General features: G+C 37.4%; 1 protein-coding gene and 1 non-coding gene across 6 annotated transcripts in view; one reads left to right on the top strand and one right to left on the bottom strand.

Annotated features, from left to right (window-relative positions):
* The window catches only part of BRINP3 (BMP/retinoic acid inducible neural specific 3), a 419,821-nt gene that overhangs the window by 66,410 nt on the left and 332,486 nt on the right, over positions 1-20,925 (top strand). The window lies entirely within an intron of this gene.
* Positions 8,688-8,792, bottom strand: LOC129406743 (U6 spliceosomal RNA). Its single transcript, XR_008631202.1, has one exon. It is a non-coding gene; the product is annotated as a U6 spliceosomal RNA (small nuclear RNA).

The following is a 20,925-nucleotide window of genomic DNA, read 5'->3' as shown; positions in this document are numbered from 1 at the left end:
ATGTGGAAATGATATTTTACCTAGATAATACATGGTTTCTGAAACAATTAAAATTGAAACCTATTAATATTATTAACATATAAGGCCAGTTAAATATTTTTCAGAATTTTTCATGCAGCTTCTGCATCTGCATTATTTATAAAATGACATTTTCAATTAATATTAGTAGTGCTTTCACTTCCTGTGATTGCTTTCACATATTACATAATCTTAAGGGTTTAAAAACTATATATATGTATATATGTATATATATGTATATATGTATATATATGTATATATATACACGTGTGTGTATTCCTTCACAGTACTGAAGGCATGACTAAACTGAGATTAAAGTTATAAAAAACTTGTGCTGTTTGTGGAGTTTTGTGGGATAAATTCTTATATCTCCCAATTTGGGGTGTTTTTTTGATTTTGAAAGTTCTCTTGATTTGAAGTCACATTCCTTGAATCTTGATCTCTGTGAGAGTATAGCTCTGTTTCTGTCTGACTTAATCTTTATAGGACAGTTGTAAATAACGACCAAGATGTACACATATCAAAAGCACTTTTTTAAAAAAATCATGAAAGGGGGCCGGAGCGATAGCACAGCGGGTAGGGCGTTTGCCTTGCACGCGGCTGACCCGGGTTCGATCCCCAGCATCCCATATGGTCCCCCAAGCACCGCCAGGAGTAATTCCTGAGTGCAAAGCCAGGAGTAACCCCTGAGCATCGCTGGGTGTGACCCAAAAAGCAATAAATAAATAAATAAATAAATAAATAAATAAATAGATAAATAAATAAATAAATAAATAAATAGATGAATAAATAAATAAATAAATAAATAAATAAATAAATAAATAAATAAAATCATGAAATAGTTATATCTCCCAGGCATTGGTAACTTTTGACACTAAGTATCACCATTATCTTTTTTTTTAAACAAAAGCAAAAAAAAATATTTTATTAAAATAATGAAAAATTCAATCACTGTGAGATAGACCCTTACAAAGCTGTTCATGATTGGCTTTCAGTCATATAGTGTTCCAACACCCATCCCTCCACCAGTGTACACTTCCCAGACAATACTTGTTTTTTTTTATGTTATTTTATTTTATTTAATTTAATAGTTCATTTTTAATTAGTGAGTCAACGTGAGGGTACAGTTACAGATTTATACATTTTTGTGCTCATGTTTCTCCCTTACAAAGTTTGATAACCCATCCCTTCACCAGTGCCCATTCTCTACCAAAAGTAAACCCAACATCCCTCCCCCCCCTCCCCAGTCCTGTCTCCCCCCACCCCACACTGCCACTATGGCAGGGTGTTCCCTTTTGTTCTCTCTTTCTGATTAGGTGTTGTGGTTTGCAATAAAGGTGTTGAGTGGCCATTGTGTTCAGTCTCTAGTCTATATTGGGCCCGCATCATCTTTCCCCCACATGACCTCCAATCACATTTTACTTGGTGTTTCCTTCTCTGAGTTGCCCAGAATGAGAGACCAGCCTCCAAGCCATGGAGACAACCTCCTGGTACTTATTTCTACTATTCTTGGGTGTTAGTCTTATAGTCTGTTATTCTATAGTCCACAGATGAGTGCAATCTTCCTATGTCTGTCTCTCTCTTTCTGACTCATTTCACTTAGCATAATACTTTCCATGCTGATTCACTTATATGCAAACATCATGACCTCATTCTTTCTAACAGCTGCATAGTATTCCATTGTATAGATGTACCAGAGTTTCTTCAACCAGTCATCTGTTCTAGGGCACTCGGGTTTTTTCCAGATTCTGGCTATTGTAAACAGTGCTGCGATGAACATATAAGTGCAGATGTCATTTCGACTATACTTTTTGGCTTTTCTGGGATATATTCCCAGCAGTGGTATTGCTGGGTCAAATGGGAGCTCAACCTCTAGTTTCTTGAAAATCGTCCATATTGTTTTCCAAAAGGGCTGAACTAGTCGACATTCCCACCAGCAGTGTAGAAGGGTCCCTTTCTCCCCACATCTTCTCCAACAGCGGTTGCTTTTGTTCTTTTGGATATGAGTATCACCAATATCTTATGTAATTCCAACTGTCTATACATGTGAAAACTGATTCTTAATTCCTTTGGGAGCATTAAATTATATTACAAATTAACATAACAATAACAGCATTCACATATATACATTGCAGATTTTTCCCTTGTAAATCATAAGATTTGAATATTTGCTCAGAAACATTCTAATTTAAATGACAAAACAATTATTGAAATAACCCTCAAAAAACCTTTGTCACTAAAAACGTTCAAAATTTTTTTCTCATTGCAAGGTCAGCTGTGGGTAGAATTAACCTTTTAAATTTGTATAAGCTTGTTGGTACAGTATAGTTTTAAGTAAAGTTGAATATAGCTTATTACATTATGCAAGCTAAATATATTTCTTCCTATTTTACTATGAGATTATTTGGTATCCTTTAAGTTATTTACTCCTAAAGCCATTTTTAATAAGAATATTTGAAAAAATATTGTTTTACTACGGTGTACTATAGGTTTGCACAACAGTGTAAATGTTTGTATTTCAATGTTGGAAGTTACAATACTTCTACCACCACCAAAATGTCAGAGATCATCCTCTTCCAATATTTTTTGATATCTCACACTGTACTCAGGAGACCCGTGGCCCTCTTGAGAGATTCTTAACCAACTGGGCACTGGGCAAGAGTTTCTAGTGTTCCACCCAGTGATGTTTGGTAGACCGTGTGGTGCTGGGAGTCAAAGCCAGGTAGAGTGAGGACTAAGCAACACTCTATTCCAGCCACTGTGGCTTGTGCAGTCTGCACGTTGTCTGCTTTTAGCCTGCCTTAGCATTGTTCTTTCCTTTCCCATTATTCACCTCGGTCCAGTTGTCAGTGTATAAGGATTTTCTCTCAGTCGCTCTTGCCCATTTACTTACATTTTTTATATACCTTATATAAGTATGAGATCATTCAACTTCTGTGCCTCTGTTTCTCTCTAACCAATTTGGCTTAATAGTATACCCTCTGCTTCTATTGAAGTTGCAGCAAAAGAACAAGTTTTGATCTTTTCTTTTTCTTATAGCTGAATAGTGTCAGCTAAAATAGTATTTTATATATAAGTATCACTGTCATCCTGTTTTTCATTGATTTACTGGATGGACGCCAGTAATGTTTCCATTGTGAGACTTGTTGTTACTGTTTTTGGCATATCAAATATGCCACAGGTAGCTTGCCAGGCTCTGCCGTGTGGCGGGATACTCTCGGTAGCTTGTTGGGCTCTCTGAGAGGGACCGAGGAATCAAACCCTGGTGTGCATGACAAACGCCTACCTCTGTGCTATCGTTCCAGCCCCATATAAGTATATAATATAATATATAAATAAATAAATATACATATATATGCATATTTATCACTCCTGGCAGGTTCATGTGGGGTGTTAAAGAAGGAACCCAGCTTGGCCACTCGCAAGGCAAGCAACCTACTGATGTTCTATTGCTCCACATGCATGTTTTCAATTTTTTTGTGTTCTTGGAATAGATGCCAAGGAGTGAAATCATTGGATCATATGGGAATTCTATTATCTATTTTTGAATAGCTGTTCCGTACTGTTTCCTGTAGAGACTAAATGATAATGTTATTAACCTCCATTTGGTTATATATGTCACTTAAGTTTTCCCTAATTTCTTGTTCAGCATTAAAAATTATGCTGTAATTTGTATGTTTTGCATTTCCTTTGTTACAAGATTATGGAAATAATAATTTTGTACAAGTATTAAAATATCTTACATATTTAGTTGCTTAATTGCCAAGTAATGTGAAAAAAATCATCATCCCACCTCTAAATTTTCTCTTAAGTTTTTGCATGTCTTCATTTCAGACTGTAGATGTTTTCGAAATTAAATTCTGTTGAATCAGGTATCACAAGTCCAGTACTATTTCTTTTGAGAACTGATCCTAATTTTCCATATGGAAAAGGGAATGAGGGAGGAATCAGCGCGTTCTTTATGGCCCAGTGTTGTCTTGGGCTGTACGGAAGGAAAGCATAGTTTAGTGATGAGAGGTCTACAGACCTCACTATCCACCTTTTCTCAGGTACATCACTCTGTGGGGGATCTTGAGAGAAAATTTATTTGTCTTTTTTTTTTTTTCATCTAACTTTTCTAGCATGAAGATGTTCATTACTGGTTGTTTCTAAACTAGGTTTTAATCTAGCTGCTTTCAAAATTCCAGAACTGTCTTTATGTCTGTTCTAGTAGGACATTTCTCTCCAACTTTACCTTCTACCTTATAAATTCACACATGGAGACCAGTTCTGATGGTCATTTTAGAAAAGTTCATTTGAAAACATTTATATATTCCTCAAGTATATAAGCCTCCATTTTTAAAAATTTCTGCCAGACTTTCTATTAGTGACTGAGTGACCTTTTCTGAGTGACTCCTATTTGAGATAATCAAAAAGACCTATTTTCTATCCACTAGTTTATTATCTAGTTTACTATTCTCTTCTCACTTTATTTTTAGTAGCATCAGAATCCTTGAAAGATTACTTCACTTGTTTTTAAGATAACATTGTTTACTGTTTTCTGTTCAAGAACAAACCAATCAATCCTCCTTTTCTGATTCCTTATCCTCTCTTGCTGATCTCCATTTTTCAATATTTTAGTAATCTTCTTTCCATATCATTTGATTCCATTTAAGTGCTATGTGCAGTTCTATCAGATAATTTTAAATTTATAAGCTATAAACTTATCTTTCCTTCAGTCTATATATTTTCACATTGTCTATATTTATGTATTTAATAAACACCCTACATTAAACATTTAAAACAAAGTGATTTTCCGCTACCTAAACAAATGAGCAAACAGAAATCCTCTATCAATACTCATTCATCAGTCTGGATATCTTAAGAACATCAAATGTTGCTTTTTCAGTAGTTTGTCATAGTCTTTGGAGGCATACTCGCATTGATCCTCACAGACAACCCACTATCAAGTTTTATGTGCAAAGTGTTATTCCATATACAGCTTTATAACTATATCTAGAATCCACCATTCTTTTCTATACTTTTTTCTGAGAAAAAAACATGATTTTATTTATAGAAATAGCCTAATGGTTTACATTACACATATGACAATCACACTAGAGATGCTATTTATTTTGCTCCTGCCCGTATTAATTTGGTGTAATTCTCACTTATTTTTTATTCTCCATATCCCCCACCAGATAATTACTGTATATTCTTCTGTGGGATATTACAGCAAAAGTTTCTCTATTTATTACCCCACCATTTCCTAGAATCTTATTCTCACATAATTCTGGCATGCAAGAGGTGATCGATAAATGTATCACATGAACAATATTCAGAGAACTCTTGGTTAAAGCAAATGACTTGAAACTTCTCCTGCCAAGGAAAGTTACTTCATTGGAAGTTACTATTTTTTCAAGTGTAAGATATTCAAACTAACTTTAAATTCCAGGTTAAGAAAAAAAAAAACAATTGAAAAAACTTAAATACTTGGCTAATGTTTAGAAGGAGAAACAGATCTGTAAATCCAAAGACTGACTTTTTCCGCCTTCTTTAATGTATGTTGTGTTGTTAGTCATGTTATTTTGTCTATAGATATTTTTATTTCTCTTCAAAGAAGATATTTTGAGGCTGGAATTTACAACTGCAGTATTACTAATTTGGATTAGTTAATTCTTTTTGTGGTTAGTTGTCTTGTGGATTGCCAGATATTCTTTATGACCTCTGCTGTCTACCCATTACATGCTACCAACACCTACCACACTCCACATAGCCATAATCTAATCATCAGACAAGGGCAGATATCTGCTGAGATATTCAGGTATTCAGGCTCCCCAGAATCATTGTTTTAATTTTAGTAATTTCTGTGGACTGTTCCCAGCAGCTATATCAAACCTATCTAATGTACACGGCTTACCTCCAGAGGTTGATTGTTTAAAGTGATCATGCTGTTTAGACACAAAAATATCTCCATTCATACTAAAATATCTTGTGGAGGGCACAGCCAGCCCACCTGATAAGCAATACTTCAGATATGACTCTTTACTGATACAATGAAAAGATATTGACTTTGCACATTGAATTTATTGGTTACATCAATCTCTGACAATTGTTATTATTTTCAGTTATTTAGATCAGTGACTTTTTATTTTATTTTACTTGTTTTCAAATAAAACAACCCTTTATAACCAGAACTTTAATCCCAAGGGTTCTCACAAAACATTGCAAGTGACAGCATGAAAAAAACCTCTCACACAGTAACTTGAAAGTTCAGCTCTACACAATGTACCTAAAGCTGGCAGGAGACTGGTATCTTGAATACTCTTAATTTTCCAAATAAAGACAATTATGATGACCTTTGTATTCAAAGTAGCATAACAAGCAACTTAGAACCAAAACAAACTACAATTTTAGATTCCACATCAATGATCATTCTCTACCCAGTGTGCACTAGTCGGACTTTTTTTTTTTTAAAGAACAACTCTAGTTTAAAATGGTGTACCTTTCACAGACCACTTATTTAACCAATTGTAGCTGTACACCATCTCCCAGCTATAGTTAAGAAAAAGTTAGGGTTCATTTTTTACCAGTATTTCCCTAATGTACCTTTAGGCAGAATTTAGATTTATTGTTAGTCTACACAAGACTAAAGTCGAGTCAAGGCAAATTCAATTTTGCTTAAGGGTGATGATATATTTCAAACCACAGAGTTACAACTTTATGTGTCACTATCCCAAGATACAAACGAATGTGACCAGCTAAAACATCTGAAAAATGCACCATGAGAAAATACCTGGGGAAACACCTAGTAGAAACACAATCTGAACTTCTATGTCTATTTCAGCACTATTCACAATAGCCAGAATCTGGAAACAACCCGAGTGCCCCAGAATATTACTGGATAAAGAAAAAATGGTACATGCAAATGATGGAATACTACGCAGCCGTTAGGAAAAATAAAAGTCAGGAAATATGCTTATAATTAGATGAATGTGGCGAGTACCATGCTGAGTGAAATGAGTCAGAAGAAGAGGGACAGATTTTGAATGAAGGTATTCATTTGTGGTATATTAAAAAAATAGCATGAAGCTAATATTGAAGGCCAGGGAAAACAGCTGTCAGGAGAACTGGTCAGTGGTTGGAAGCTTGTCGCAAGAGTGTGTGGGGGGCGAAGGGCAGTTAGGATCGAAAAGGGATCTGTATGACAATAGCAGTTGGAAACGATCATTTTGGACAGGAACTGAGTATTGAAAGTAAGTAAAGGGATATACCTGATGACCTTTCAGTGTCTGTGTTGCAAACCATAAGGCCCAAAAGGAGGGAAGGAGGGAGGGAGAGAATGAGAGGGAGAGAGAGACAGAGGAGAGAAAGAGGAGAAGAGAGAGAGAAGAAGAAAAAGAGAGAGAGACGAGAGAGACAGACAGAGAAGCGTCTGCCATAGAGAAAGGTGGCAGGAGGGAAACTGGGGGCATTGGTGGCAGGAAATTTAAACTGGTGAACGGTTGGGTGTTGGTTGGAACATGTGGCTGAAACCCATCTGAAAATAAATGCACCAAGTTTATGAAGTCTCAAATAAAACCTCAACTTTCTGTACACACTGCTGCCAAATAAAGTTATTTCCTGCCCACCACTCCTCCTGGGACCAGCCTTGTATTTCCTTTCATTTGCCTTAGATGGGTTGTGAGAAGGATCAGGAAGGCTGTGGTTTCTCTCCCGAGACAGCAGTATCTCTCTCTTCTCTCCCTAGGAAGGGGCCTGCTCGGGCAGCGAGAAAAGCTTCTCTGTCTCGGAGATGAGTTTTGGGGTTCGACAAGCTAGAAGTGGGGAGGGGAGGCTGTGGACTGACGGCCAGGAAGGACTTGCTGAAAGCTTTGGCCAGACGTTGCATTGCGTTTAGTTAGTTGGTTGGTGAAGGGGGCGTTGCAGATTTTCCCTGCTCTTGTGTTAGCCGAAGGCTGTGGCTGGAGTGGTGATGCCATTTGCTGAATAAACAACTGAGATGTCTGGTGGAGGAGGCTGCGGCCGATTTGGTTAAGGTTGGTTGGACAAGGCCAAGGAAACAGCAGTGGGAGCCTGTCGAGACTGGCACGGGCCTGTCGCTACTGACTAGAGCTGACCTTCCTCCATCCAGGGAGACACTCAGAAGGACCCTTGTACCCCGCCGCGCCCAGGCCAGGCTCACTGAGCCCAAAATCGCCACCAAGAGCCCAGCCCTGGGCCTGGGTCTCATTGATGCTTCGTTTCAAGCACCCAGGGACCTGCTTATCCTGGGGCAGCGGGGTGGCTGGGAAGGTGCAGCTGACCCGACTAGAATCAGCTATTGCGTGTTTGTGGGAGCAACGAGAATGGCCCCAGACCAGGGAGTGCCTGGGGCTGTTGTTATTATTATTATTACTATTCTTATTATCATTATCAAGGTCTCTGCCCACAAAGGGTAACTGTAGTCCTGCCACACGGCAGCTGGAGTGAAGAGACGCAGACCAAGTATCCAGGGCCAGCGGGGGCCATTGTGTGTCTCTCCTGACCTCAGCCCTGGGCTTGCAGCCCAGGGAAGTGGAGGGTCCCCAGGGGCTAGTGGGAGGATGTTCGAGGCTCCTGCTTGCCGGCGGGTCTGCGCTTTCACTGCGGCACAAGAACAGAAAACAAGCCAGTCATGGTCGCCAGGCCAGACTGCAGTTCCCGGGAAGAAAAATATGGAATGCTTCACGAATTTTCATGTCACCCTTGTGCAGGGGCCATGCTCATCTTTTCTCTATTGGTCCAATTTTAGTATATGCACTTCTGTAGCGAGCATGATCAGTGACTTTTTAGAGCTGAAAAGGAAATGAAGCGGTGAGTTCAATGCTCTTGTGTTCAAGTTTAAGAAATCTGAACAGTAGCCTTTTAGTTATTTGACTGCATGTGTCTCGGACTGTTATCTAGCTGCTTTGGCAGGTTCATTCAACTGATTTCGCTGGCTAGGTCAGTGTCTACTTCCTAGCACACTGTCCTTCAAACTTTCCTCCCAAGATTGTGTGCATACTTAAGAGGGTAACATGTCCTAAATGGATTTGAACCACAATTGAGGGTACACAAATAGCTACACTCCCCTCTTAGAATTTCCAAATAAGCTTCCAAGAAATTAGAATGCTCACAATAAAATGTATGCGCTCTATTTACAAATCACTTAGAGAATTAAAAAAAAATTGGGGGCCAACCTACTCAGAATTTACTCTGGGCTATGTACTCATAGATCATTCCTGGTGGTGGGAATTGGGGTCTATATATGGTGTTAGGGTTTAAGCTCAGGTTGACCATATACAAGATCGGTGCCTTACCCATTGGAGTATCTGCAGAATAAAATGTATTCTATGTTATGTATAGCTAATATAGCTAATTTAATATAAATTTAAGAACCAACTTTATTTTTTTAAAGATGAAAAGCATGTGATAAGGAAAATTATCTACATGCCAATGAGGAAAATAGAAATATAACAAGGCTGGTATAATTATTGTGATTAAACATTCAATTTAGCTTGGAAATTCCTTACAACTCACGCAATATATTTCTTATACTAATTAATTTACTGAGTAAATACAATACCAAGAAAAATGCATTTTACATCAGGTATACAGTTTAATTAATTGGCGGATTTTAAACAATATTCATATCTCTTAGTCTAGATGCATATTATTAGTTATAGAAAACATCTCATTACAGTCATTGCAACATACTTAGGAAAAACCACTTCAATAAAAGAGTTTACAGATTCTATTTTTTAACTGACAAGCAGTCTTGACTCTAAAGAGAATTAAACCAATGTCTTTCCTCTCATGAGCTCACCATTAAAGTTGCTTTGCTATCATATCTGTATTTCTGATTTGTTTTCTGCATTGAGACATGATGCCAATATTCCCAGAGAAAGGATATACTACTCAGTGTCCGTAAAGGGAATCTTTCTCATCCCCTTTTAAAACATTCTCATTCCAGAAAATTTTTTTCACACTTGATAGGGAGAATCCATTTATGACCAATGACCTTCGTTGCCCTTCAATTCCAATGAGACTGAAATACAGCTGGGGATACACTGTGCTCAAGCCCTGAATAAAAAAAAAAAGCAAGAACCTTGAGACCTGGGAGTGTAGGTCAGAAAATAGAAGCCAGATATATATTAATTGAGACTTTTTGTTTATTTTTGCTTTTTGGGTCACACCTGGTAATGCACAGGGGTTACTCCTGGCTCTGCACTCAGGAGTTACCCCTGGCAGTTCTCAGGGGACCATATGGGATTCTGGGAACCAAATCCAGGTTGGCCTTGTGCAAGGCAAACTCCCTATCCGCGGTGCTATTGCTCTAGCCTCTAATTGAGACATTTTTAAAGAGGAAAATATTGGTCGTGAAGTGGCTCATGTCTATTATATGCTATTTATTTATTTATTTATTTGCTTATTGGGGTTTTTTTTGGGGGGGTCACCCCCAGCAATGCTCAGGGATTACTCCTGGCTCTGAATTCAGGAATTACTTTTGGTAGTGCTCAGGGTGTCATGTGGGATGCTGGGAATTGAACCTGGGACAGCCTTGTGCAAAGCAAACACCCCACCCTCTGTGCTATTACTCTAGCCCCTATTATGTGCAATTTAAATGGAAAACCAGAACTGTGCTGATCTTCAATTGGATGGACTTTCATTTTCAATGGGTGAGTCTCTCAGAGTTTTTTGCAAAAATAGAACATTGTGCTATTTCTTTTTCAATGAATAGTTTTCATGAAGCTGCATACATTGTGTTTGTTCCAATGACCAATGAAGTTCTGATCAAGGCACAGAGCTAATAACATAGAAATATTTTTAGACCCATTACAAACTAATGGCTTGACCCGAGTCTTCCTTAATTTTTATAGCTTCAGTGAGAGGCAATTGGTTATAAAAGCCAACTAAATTAATTACTAGATTAAACTGTTTTGTAATTTTTATTTGAACTCTAGAAAACATTTGCTAAAGTCAATTATTTGATTTTTTGTAGTATATTCAAGAGCATTCTTTCCTTTTTGTCCTAACAGAAATTAGATAAGCGTATAAGTAGCTTTTGAAAGAAAACTCCTGGTTTGAGATGATAAAACTGTATTTTGAGCATATAGGGTGCTGGCCTGTTTAAATTAACTGGCTATGTATCAAGGCCAGCCAGCCTGTACTCCTGTTCATCTAAAAGCTGTATCAAGTTCTTGAAAACTAAGAAGGAAAAGGCAGAGTAAAAGGCATTCTATTTTATATCACTTGAGATTGAAATCTGATCTGTCAGGAGACTCATTCAGATAATTCTGACTCTGGCAGCGGTAGGAAAATACAGGCTTAGTAGAAAAGTAGCATAATGTGATTTGTGTTAAGCTTCTAAATCATGGTCCATAGCATCTTAAAGGATGATGAAGGCTAGGTGATTACTGCAAAACCTTTTATATTATTCTTGCTGATTTCTACTAAGTCAAATGAAAGAAACCAGTAGAGCAGTTGTGTTTGAGGAATTAGTGCCAGAGCTGAGCTTGATACTAATATCCAGTAGACACTTCTACACTTTTATTTCTGTAACTTACATATATTAACAATTCACAGCACCTGGAGTTTATGACTTACAAAATCCAGGTGAAACCTAATTTTTAAGTCTGAAGAGATACTTGGCACTTTCTAAATCAGACAACTAAGTTGGAGGTTACATTTTTAATATGTTAAATGTATAATTGTAACCTGGAAGTGAGAAATCTGTAATGCAAAAATGAAGAAATAGGCAAATATAAGACTGCCTCCATCTCTAAAGCTATCAGGAGTTTATAGAATGCCGCTAAAGCCTCCCTACCACCCCCCCCCAAAACACACACACCTCCCACTGCATAAGTAGCATCAGAAACAGGCTGACTGGTCATTTTCTTTATTTCCTGAATAAGTTTGGGTTAATTTTGTTACTTTTCTGTCCTCCTTAGACAGTTTCTGCAGCATATCTAGTAAGGTAAAGCATGAATGCAAATGAAACCCCCAAATCCACCTTCAGAATGCGGAGAGCTTCCAATGAAGAGAGAAACACTATTATTGAACGTTATGCTTTATTTCAGAATATTCTATCTGGTAATTCTTCTCTTTCAGTGTGAATTCTTTCTTTGATGGAGTCTTGCTTGCTAATGAGATACCACACTCATTTATATGGTAAGGCTCCAAGCTGCAGTCTGTGTGTGCCTGCAGCGTCATTAGAGCTCAAACTGCTCATCATTATTCAGGAGAAAAAGTGATGTGACATGCCAGTGATTCTTTTAAAGTATTTCTTATTACTACAAATGAAGAAAATCTGGTCTTGTGAATCCTAAGATCCAGAGACTGTTGATGCAGGCCATGGGTGTCCTTTTAAATCACTTCAATAAACTGAAAAATGATTTTTTTCTTTTTGGGTTTTATCTCTTCTTTTTCAGCTCCCAAAATGTGTGCTTCAATTTTAACTTCTATATTTCATTGAGTCACTGTGATTTACAAGGTTGTTCCTAATACCATTTCAGGCAAATAAAGTTCCAACTCCAATGCCAGTGTCAAAACCCCTGTACCAAAGTCCCCAGTTCTTTCGCAAACTCCTGAGTCATTCAACAGTCACCTTTTCATACTTGGTGCTTGTAGTTGAGGAGTCATATTTACTGTGTGATTGGCTCTGTGGTTTCTCTTTATACATGTATCTTACCTTTGTAGCACCCATGTCTCTGAGACCCATGACTCCTGCCTCTTGCCTGTGTCGCCTCCTTTTGCTTCTTCTTTAGTTCTGCCTTTGATTTATTTTCTTCTCTCTCCTCATTTCTAAAGCCTGGGGTCCAGGTAAATCAAAATATCTGCCCCTTTATACCTTTTATTCCCTTGTCCTAATATCTTTATAGACCACAGATAAGTGAGATCATCCAGTATCTGTCCTCTTCTGACTTACTTCACTTTACGTGACGTCCTCCATTTCATCCAAGTTGCAGTGAATTACATGATTCAATCCAGCCTTGCAGTTGCATAAAATCCCACTGTGTATCTATATCACACCTTCATTATCTACTGATCTGTTACTGGACTCCTGTTTGATTACATATGTTTGCTGTTTTGCTAAGTGCTGCAATGAATAATGTGTTTTTGAATGAATGTTTTTGTGTCTTGCGGATACTATTTGCCAAGAAGTAGAATGGCAACTCTGTTCTAACAAATTCCATCTCCAACCACATACTGTAGGCTATGTGGTACATATATATTTTTTCATATTTGAATTTCTCTTTTTATGCAGAATTAATTTTTATGCAGAAGTCTTTGAATTTTTAAGAGTTTACATGGGACTTTATGGTTATTTCATGGCAACAATCCAGCTATTATATTTAGATTAAAATATTTTTGAAATTTGGGAAGAATTTCAATCTTGTCTCAAATAGCAATATAATTCCTGTTGAGAGATACTCAGAACTCTAGAAGGAAACTTGACTTGATTAATATATAAATGCCACCATAAAACTATGTGTATTATTAGGTAAGACACTTAATCTTTTTGAACCTTAATTTGCTCACCCATAAAATTGTATTAATAATTTATCTTCTCTGGCAATCCCACTGGATTTTTTTGAAGGGCTGAATGGCATAATGTGTATGAAAGAGCCTTGAAAACTACAAAGTGCTTTATAAATGTACGCTTATATTATTATTAACTGCTTTACACTAAAGATTTCTATTCTCTAGGGCATGTAATTCCTTTCTTTTGCTGATTCATTTCTTTCATGGGGTTTTCTCCTCCCTCTGAAGAATCCACATCCATATTGAACATGTTGCCTTTCATCTCTCCCACTTTAATAGCGTTTCTTTATTTTGCAAAATGGTATTTTTCTCATTAGTTTATTACCTTCATTTACTGTTTTGCAAGTTTGAAAATATTTCTGTAATTTACATTCTTTTTTCCCCAAGCAAAACATGTAATTTTATCTTACTAATGATATGTTAATAATCTTTTATAAAGTTATGAGCATCCGGAACTTCATGAGCAATAAAATATGCTTTAAGATGTTTCTCCTTGTCCATGAAACTAAATTATTTTAGAAATATTTCTTTTATTAAATTTCAATTTGGGGCCATAGGACTTTATCCATGGTTCATAATCTCACTTTCAGTAATAACTTTGCAAATGTGTCAGATTGTGAAAGTTCAATTCATAATGATGTTGTCCATTTTGACTATTATTGATTAAAATGTTTTTTATTAAAACTGTTGAAAAAAGCAACATAATAGTGACTAAATATAATCAGAAATTAGATTTAATATATATGATTATATGTTTTAATGTCAAAGTCTCAGTAACAATGCACATGTCTTTACATTTGTTCATATTTGGTCAGTACATGGAGTAACAGTATCTTTTTGATATTTCTTTCTGAGTATCAAATGAGACTCAGGCAGATACTGTAGCACTGTAGCACTGTTATCCCATTGTTCATCAGTTTGCTTGAGTGGGCACCAATATCGTCTCCATTGTGAAACTTATTACTGTTTTTGGCATATAAAATACGCCAGGGTAGCTTGCCAGGCTCTCCGAGAGGGACAGAGGAATTGAACCCTGGTTGGCCGAGTGCAAGGCAAATGCACTACCCGCTGTGCTATAGCTCCAGTCCAGGTAAACACGTTACCTAAAAAATGTGTAGATTCTAAATGAATTTAAATGAATCTCATTTATAAACTTGAGAATTTGTTTAAAATGCTCATTGTTCCCAATTCAGAGCTTTCCTTCAGTTTTCACTTTGCCACAGAAATGTTTATTAAATAAGTTAGAAGGAATGAGAGGGTTCAAATTAGTGTTTTGCTCAATAATGAGAGCTGTTTAAATTTGTATCAAATGTAAAAATAATTTAAAGAGAGAATTACAAAGTATGGATAGTGTTCAATATTTTTCACTTTATAAGATGGCTGGAGCGATAGCACAGCGGGTAAGGCACTTGCCTTGCACGTGGCCAACCTGGGTTGGATTCTTCCGTTCCTCTCAAAGAGCCTGGAAAGCTCTGGGTAGAGAGTATCCTGCCCTAACAGCAGAGCCTGGCAAGCTACTCATGGTGTATTCGATATGCCAAAAACAGTAACAACCAGTCTCACAATGGAGATGTTACTGGTGCCCGCTCGAGCAAATCGATGAACAACGAGACGACAGTGCTACAGTGCTATCTATAAAATGTTCCATTATTTTTTCCTTTTATGTCTCACATGTCTTATTCAGACTCTACTACATTGGCTTGTTGCATAAGCACAAAGTCATTCATAGACTCAGGTGCTAATATCTGAAAATCAGGAGGCCTTGTTCTGCTGTAGTGAGTGAACAGAGACTGAAGTAATTTGGCTGCTATATTTTCATTTGATCTAACAGAGTAGCATGATGCTGGTGTCCTTCTGTCAAGTATTTTGATTGCACTCATTCTGTTTGCACCTTGTTAGAACACTGGAGCTACACCCAAAGGTATGCAGCTGTGATGATTTTGCTTGCTAGAACTCGAGTCACTCACCAGGCAGTACCAAAATGGGTTAACTAAATGTTAACAAAGATGCAAACATCTTTCCTTTAGTAAGTATCATAATCTGACATGTATCAAGTTAGATTATATCTGTCCATTTAATTACTGCACATTAGTATTTCCTTAGGTCAGTCCCATACCAAACAAATGTTAAATGTGAAAGTATAATTTGTTGATTCAGTAGAATATTGTTGGGAAAGTGTGAATATATCTTAATAGTTGATAAGAAAATATAATCTTTCAGCACAAATGCAAATACTTTTTTAAAAAGAAGACAATGGCATAAAAGATTTTCTTCTCACATTGTGAATGTGATACTTTTTCTTTTCTACTATTTTTTCAGTATTGTTTAAAGATTTTTTTTGGCCTGTTTTCAAGTAAAATGGTCAAGCTTCAGAATATTAAGGTCTGTTAACCTTCTGATGAATGTATGTGTGCGAGAATCAATGAGTGTGGTTCTGCTTTTAATAAATTCAGCTCCTGTATATAAACACCTTTTCTTTGGTTCTGTGCTCAGACTGGGTGATTTTAATGACAAAACTTCCTTTTCTACAGACATCTTCAAGAGATTTTTTTCAGAGAATGAAAAGATGTTTTAAAGTAAATTGGATTTCTAAAATTGATAGTTGCTATTAAGTTTAAAGATGATGTAACTAATTTTAATTTATAATAAGAAGGGGTTTATTGCAAACCATTAACATTTGAATTCTCATGTGTCTATGTGTCTTTTAGCTGATGAATATATGAATATATTCATTGGCTATATCACTGTAATTGTTAAAATATCCTATAATTTTACAAATGAAACTATAATCAGTTAGTAACTTTTAATACATTTCTTTTTTGCTAAATGCTGTTTTGAGGAAAATGCCATTATTTTGCTATTACAATACACATGTTTACATAAATGATATTAATGATTGTATAATAATGTTTCATATGGATTTTTTCAAGACTGTAAATCTAGTGATGGTTGTGATAATATAGTTTCATTATTAACTACCAGATTTATATCACACATGTTACTCTAGTAAGAAATAAGTTGTTAATACTATGTTTTCTCTTTTTTCTGCTTATACTACAACACTTTGGACACCAAATAGCCCTTCAGACACCAAATAACAATTGTTCAGGTTTTTTGTGGTTTTTTTTTTTGCCATACAAACCAATTTTCTAGACACTAGCTGGAGTTCTGCAGCTCAATTGTAACACTAACTAGGTTGAGTTATCTGAGATCCCATTGGTAAATGGATCAGTCACACAAGATTGAGTCTCATTTCCTCAGGTTCTGTAATTTCACCAAATGACTCTAGAACTCAGAAAAGCAGTCACTTCTGTTTTTTAAGACAACAAAGAAAGGTCAGACCAAGAGGGACTTAGGACAAGTATAGGAGGGTGTTGAGGCAATAATTATGTCCATATGGAAGCAGGGCACACCATCCCCCAGATAGATGCATATGTTCAGCCAACCTAGAAGTTTTCTGAATTCCATAGTTTACAGACATTTAAGGAGGCTGCATTCACACAGGTATAACTGCTTGTAAATTAGGGCACTTGCCTTGCATGCACCTAATCCAGATTCGATCCCTGCCATTACAGATGGTACCTCAGCAGCACTAACAGTGCTCAATCCTAAGCACATAGCCATGAGCCAGTTGTGGCACCAATCCAGCCGGCTTTTCAAAGATAATTACTTTAGGGGCTGGAGTGATAGCACAGCAAGTAGGGCATTTGCCTTGCATGCGGCTGACCCGGGTTCGAATCCCAGCATCCCATATGGTCCCCTGAGCACCACCAGGAGTAATTCCTGAGTGCAGAGCCAGGAGTAACCCCTGTGCATCACCGGGTGTGACCCCAAAACCAAAGAAATTTAAAAAAAAATACATTAAACTTACATCTGCCTGAGTTCATCATAGAGGCCATGATCAGCCCCTCTATATTCATAGACATAACCTGAAGTCTGTGATGTAAACTGTAATGAGGTGCAGAACACACACATTTTTTAAAAAAATCGATCAGTTGTGGAATGTGGAAGGCTGGTCTTGGTGACTCATGGACCACATTAAAAAGTTCTCACTTTAACAAAAAATTGCTATCGTACAGTAGTGGAAATAAATGGATAATGTTGATTGATAATAATGAACATATATTGCCAATACTTTAAAATATTGATCTCCATAAATTTACATGCAAACTAATTCATACCCAAACAAAAAAAAGTAACCAGAGATATGTTAAATCATATATATGTGGTAGATCAGTAATACTTTGGCTAGATGCACTGGGTCATTTTGAAATATTGAGGATTTTTGTTGAATTCAGTTTCCTGCCTCAGTTCATGTACATAATTCAGTAACATTTTTATTTTTATAGTAATTTATCAGTAAAATTAATTTTGTCCAACTCAAACATTTTGATATTTTGAAATTTTGTAAAAATTCATTGTTTTGACTTATTTTTATAAACTAGCCTCTAAGATAAACACATGAGTTATGCTTACTCAGCTCTTTTTATAATATTGAAGAGCTTTTCTGTATTTAAATTTCTAGGAATTTTTAATTCCTAAGAAATTGGAATTAGATTTACATTCAGATGAAAGTTCTTTTTAAATTCATTTTCCATATACTACATGTATTTTGTCAATTTATTACTCAGGTTGGAGGTATCCTCACTCAGTTGCATCTTACCTCTGAGCCTTTGAGGATTATGAAGTCTTCGGTATATTTAGTCAGTTCATGCTTGTTTCCTGACCAATCCTTGGTCAATGAACTGGGGGTCAATAAGAATAGTGAGAGTGTAATTCAACAACATGCACTAAAGGATAGTGGGTGGAAAGGAATCAATCTATCATCATTAACTATGAGTTTGCTCTTCTTAAAAAGCAAACAGACTGTATACTTATTCATAGGGCATGCTATTAACGAATACTAAAATGTTATGAGTGAACCTAAGTGTGTGGCTTGTGTTCTTGTTTCCAGAGATAAAGCTAATTTCGGTTGGGCAGACAGACAAAAATGGGGGGACTCTTTATTGCTATACAATTATTTTTGAGAAATTCTTTCTTTTCTTTTATTTTTTAAATTGAATCACCGTGAGATACAGTTACAAATCTTTCATGTTTGAGATTCAGCCATACAATGATTGAACACCCATCCCTGCACCAATGCACATTTTCCACTATCAATGTCCCCAGTATCCCCCGCCCCCATATTCCACCTGATCCCAGTCCTCACCCTGCCTCTATGGCAGACAATTTCCCCAATACTCTCTCTTCTTTTGGGCATTATACTTTGATTGAGGGCTGGAGCAATAGCACAGCAGTTAAGGCGTTTGCCTTATAGGGTGGCCAACCCGGTTTCAATTCCTCCGTCCCTCTCGAAGACCCTGGCAAGCTACCGAGAGTATCCCGCCGCATGGCAGAGCTTGGCAAGCTACCTGTGGCATATTCGATATGCTAAAAAAACTAACAAGTCTCAGAATGGAGATGTTACTTGGTGCCCGTTTGAGCAAATCTATAAAAAATGGGATGACAGTGCTACAGTTTTATTACTGAAATATGAATAGTTCATAAGCATATATATTATGAAATTGATATATATTTGTAGTATAAACTGCTAAAATGTGAGATTATTTTTGCATATATGCTAAATTTCAGGAAACTAATGAAATTAATTTAAATTAAACAAGTCTCACAATAGAGACATTACTGGTGTCTGCTTGAGCAAATTGATGAGCAAAGGGATGACAGTGACAGTCACTTTGCTCAAATTTTCTCACCACCATTCAAGCCTGCCAGGGGCAGATGCTAGATAATTTATTTTCTATTGTTCACTTTGAATTCTGGAATTCTAAGATTGTAAATGGTTGAGGTCCAGAGACATCTCTGTAGGGTGCTAATTCATTTTGGGATTCAATTGGGAGTCTCTGGACCAGGGTCAGTGGTATGATGAGATGATGCCCAGAGGCAGATTGTGGGAGTGACAGCCAGGATCCCAGGTGGGCGGGTGTAAAAATCTAAAGCACGCCAATGGGCGTGTGCACTCAGGGTTCTCCGAGCAGCTCCGTCTCACCACCTATGTTCGGTGCTCTGGAACCGCTGTGTGTGCTGTCGGTAAAGGGCAGGCGACAGAAGGAAGAAGGCCAAACTGGTTGCTCAATCAGTTTATTTCATTCTCTCTCTCTGCTTCTCTCCCGGCTCTGGATCTCTGTCTGGATCTGTGGATCTTGCCCCCAACCCATTCTTACAGCCTAGTTAAATGCCCCCAGCATGAGGGGGTTGGGGTGTACACATAGGTGTGGTCACCATCAATAGGGTTGAGGTTCCTTTCCCTCAGGGGATGCTTCTCCTAAGACTGATTGACTTTCAGCAGGAGGATCCACCCAAGGGCAGAGTCCCATGAGTGTGTTTCTCCTCTCCTCATCCAGCAAACATATAAGAATTCATAATATTAATCATTTTATATGGACACAATAAGAAATGCGTTAAAGATTATAGAATTGCTCTCCTGGGGCCATCTTGATCTCAGACTACAGTGCTCAGGCAAGATCAGTCTTTCCTATCCCTGCAGGGTCCTAGTCTCATCATTACTTTTGGATCATGACAGCATTTGTCTATGATCAAGCTCTTAACTTATAGTTAAGAATTAGGCACTTTGGCCAGGTCCATCTCGATGCCAGGGTAGCACATAACTCACTGCTTGGCCTGGATCCATCCCGTCCCTTGTCGGGACCCTGCTTTTGGGGTGCTAGGAACTGAGGGCAACTGAGGCTTAAGTGGAGAAAGCAGATGCCCAGGAATGAATAATATTTGAAGCCAATTAAGTCCCAAGTTACAAAAGCATAATATTGTCTTCTTGTGTCTATACAAAAAGGACATTGCTTTAAAGTAAATTAATCAAAAGGCATAAGGAGAGGAGAAAGGTAATATTAACTTATAAGTTCAGTATCCTAGGAATGTCTGACCTTATAAATTAGGAGAGTCAGATTAGGGGGAGAAGCTGATTAACTGTTTTTGGGGAAGAGAGCATAGAGAAGTGATTACAGCTAAACAAATGAATGGGAGAGATTTGGGAACACCTTGATGGGTGAGACTGGGGTAAGCTTAAACTCTGGGAAAAACCGGGAGAAGCTACTCGTGGCAAGGGGGAAGAGGACAAAGTAATGCCATCCTACAGGTGGGGAGCTGAGGAAGGACAGACAGACTTCTCTACCACTGCCATGTGGCCTAGAGTCTTATTCCTGGAACCTGCATATCTGGGCCTTGCTTCTGGAAGCTCGTGGTCGCCAGGGTTCCATCTGGAGTGGGCAGAGAGGGCACATCTGCTCCATCTGAGGTGTCCCAGTGAAATTGGCTCAGTATGGGGCCCAGAGAGATGTCCAGTGCTGTGATGTCTTCTGGGACTCACTG

This window comes from Sorex araneus, chromosome 7 (genome assembly GCF_027595985.1).
Source record: "Sorex araneus isolate mSorAra2 chromosome 7, mSorAra2.pri, whole genome shotgun sequence".
Classification (NCBI taxonomy): domain Eukaryota; kingdom Metazoa; phylum Chordata; class Mammalia; order Eulipotyphla; family Soricidae; genus Sorex; species Sorex araneus.
The sequence above is the reverse complement of the archived record's forward strand: the minus strand, read 5'-3'. Positions and strand labels throughout refer to the sequence as shown.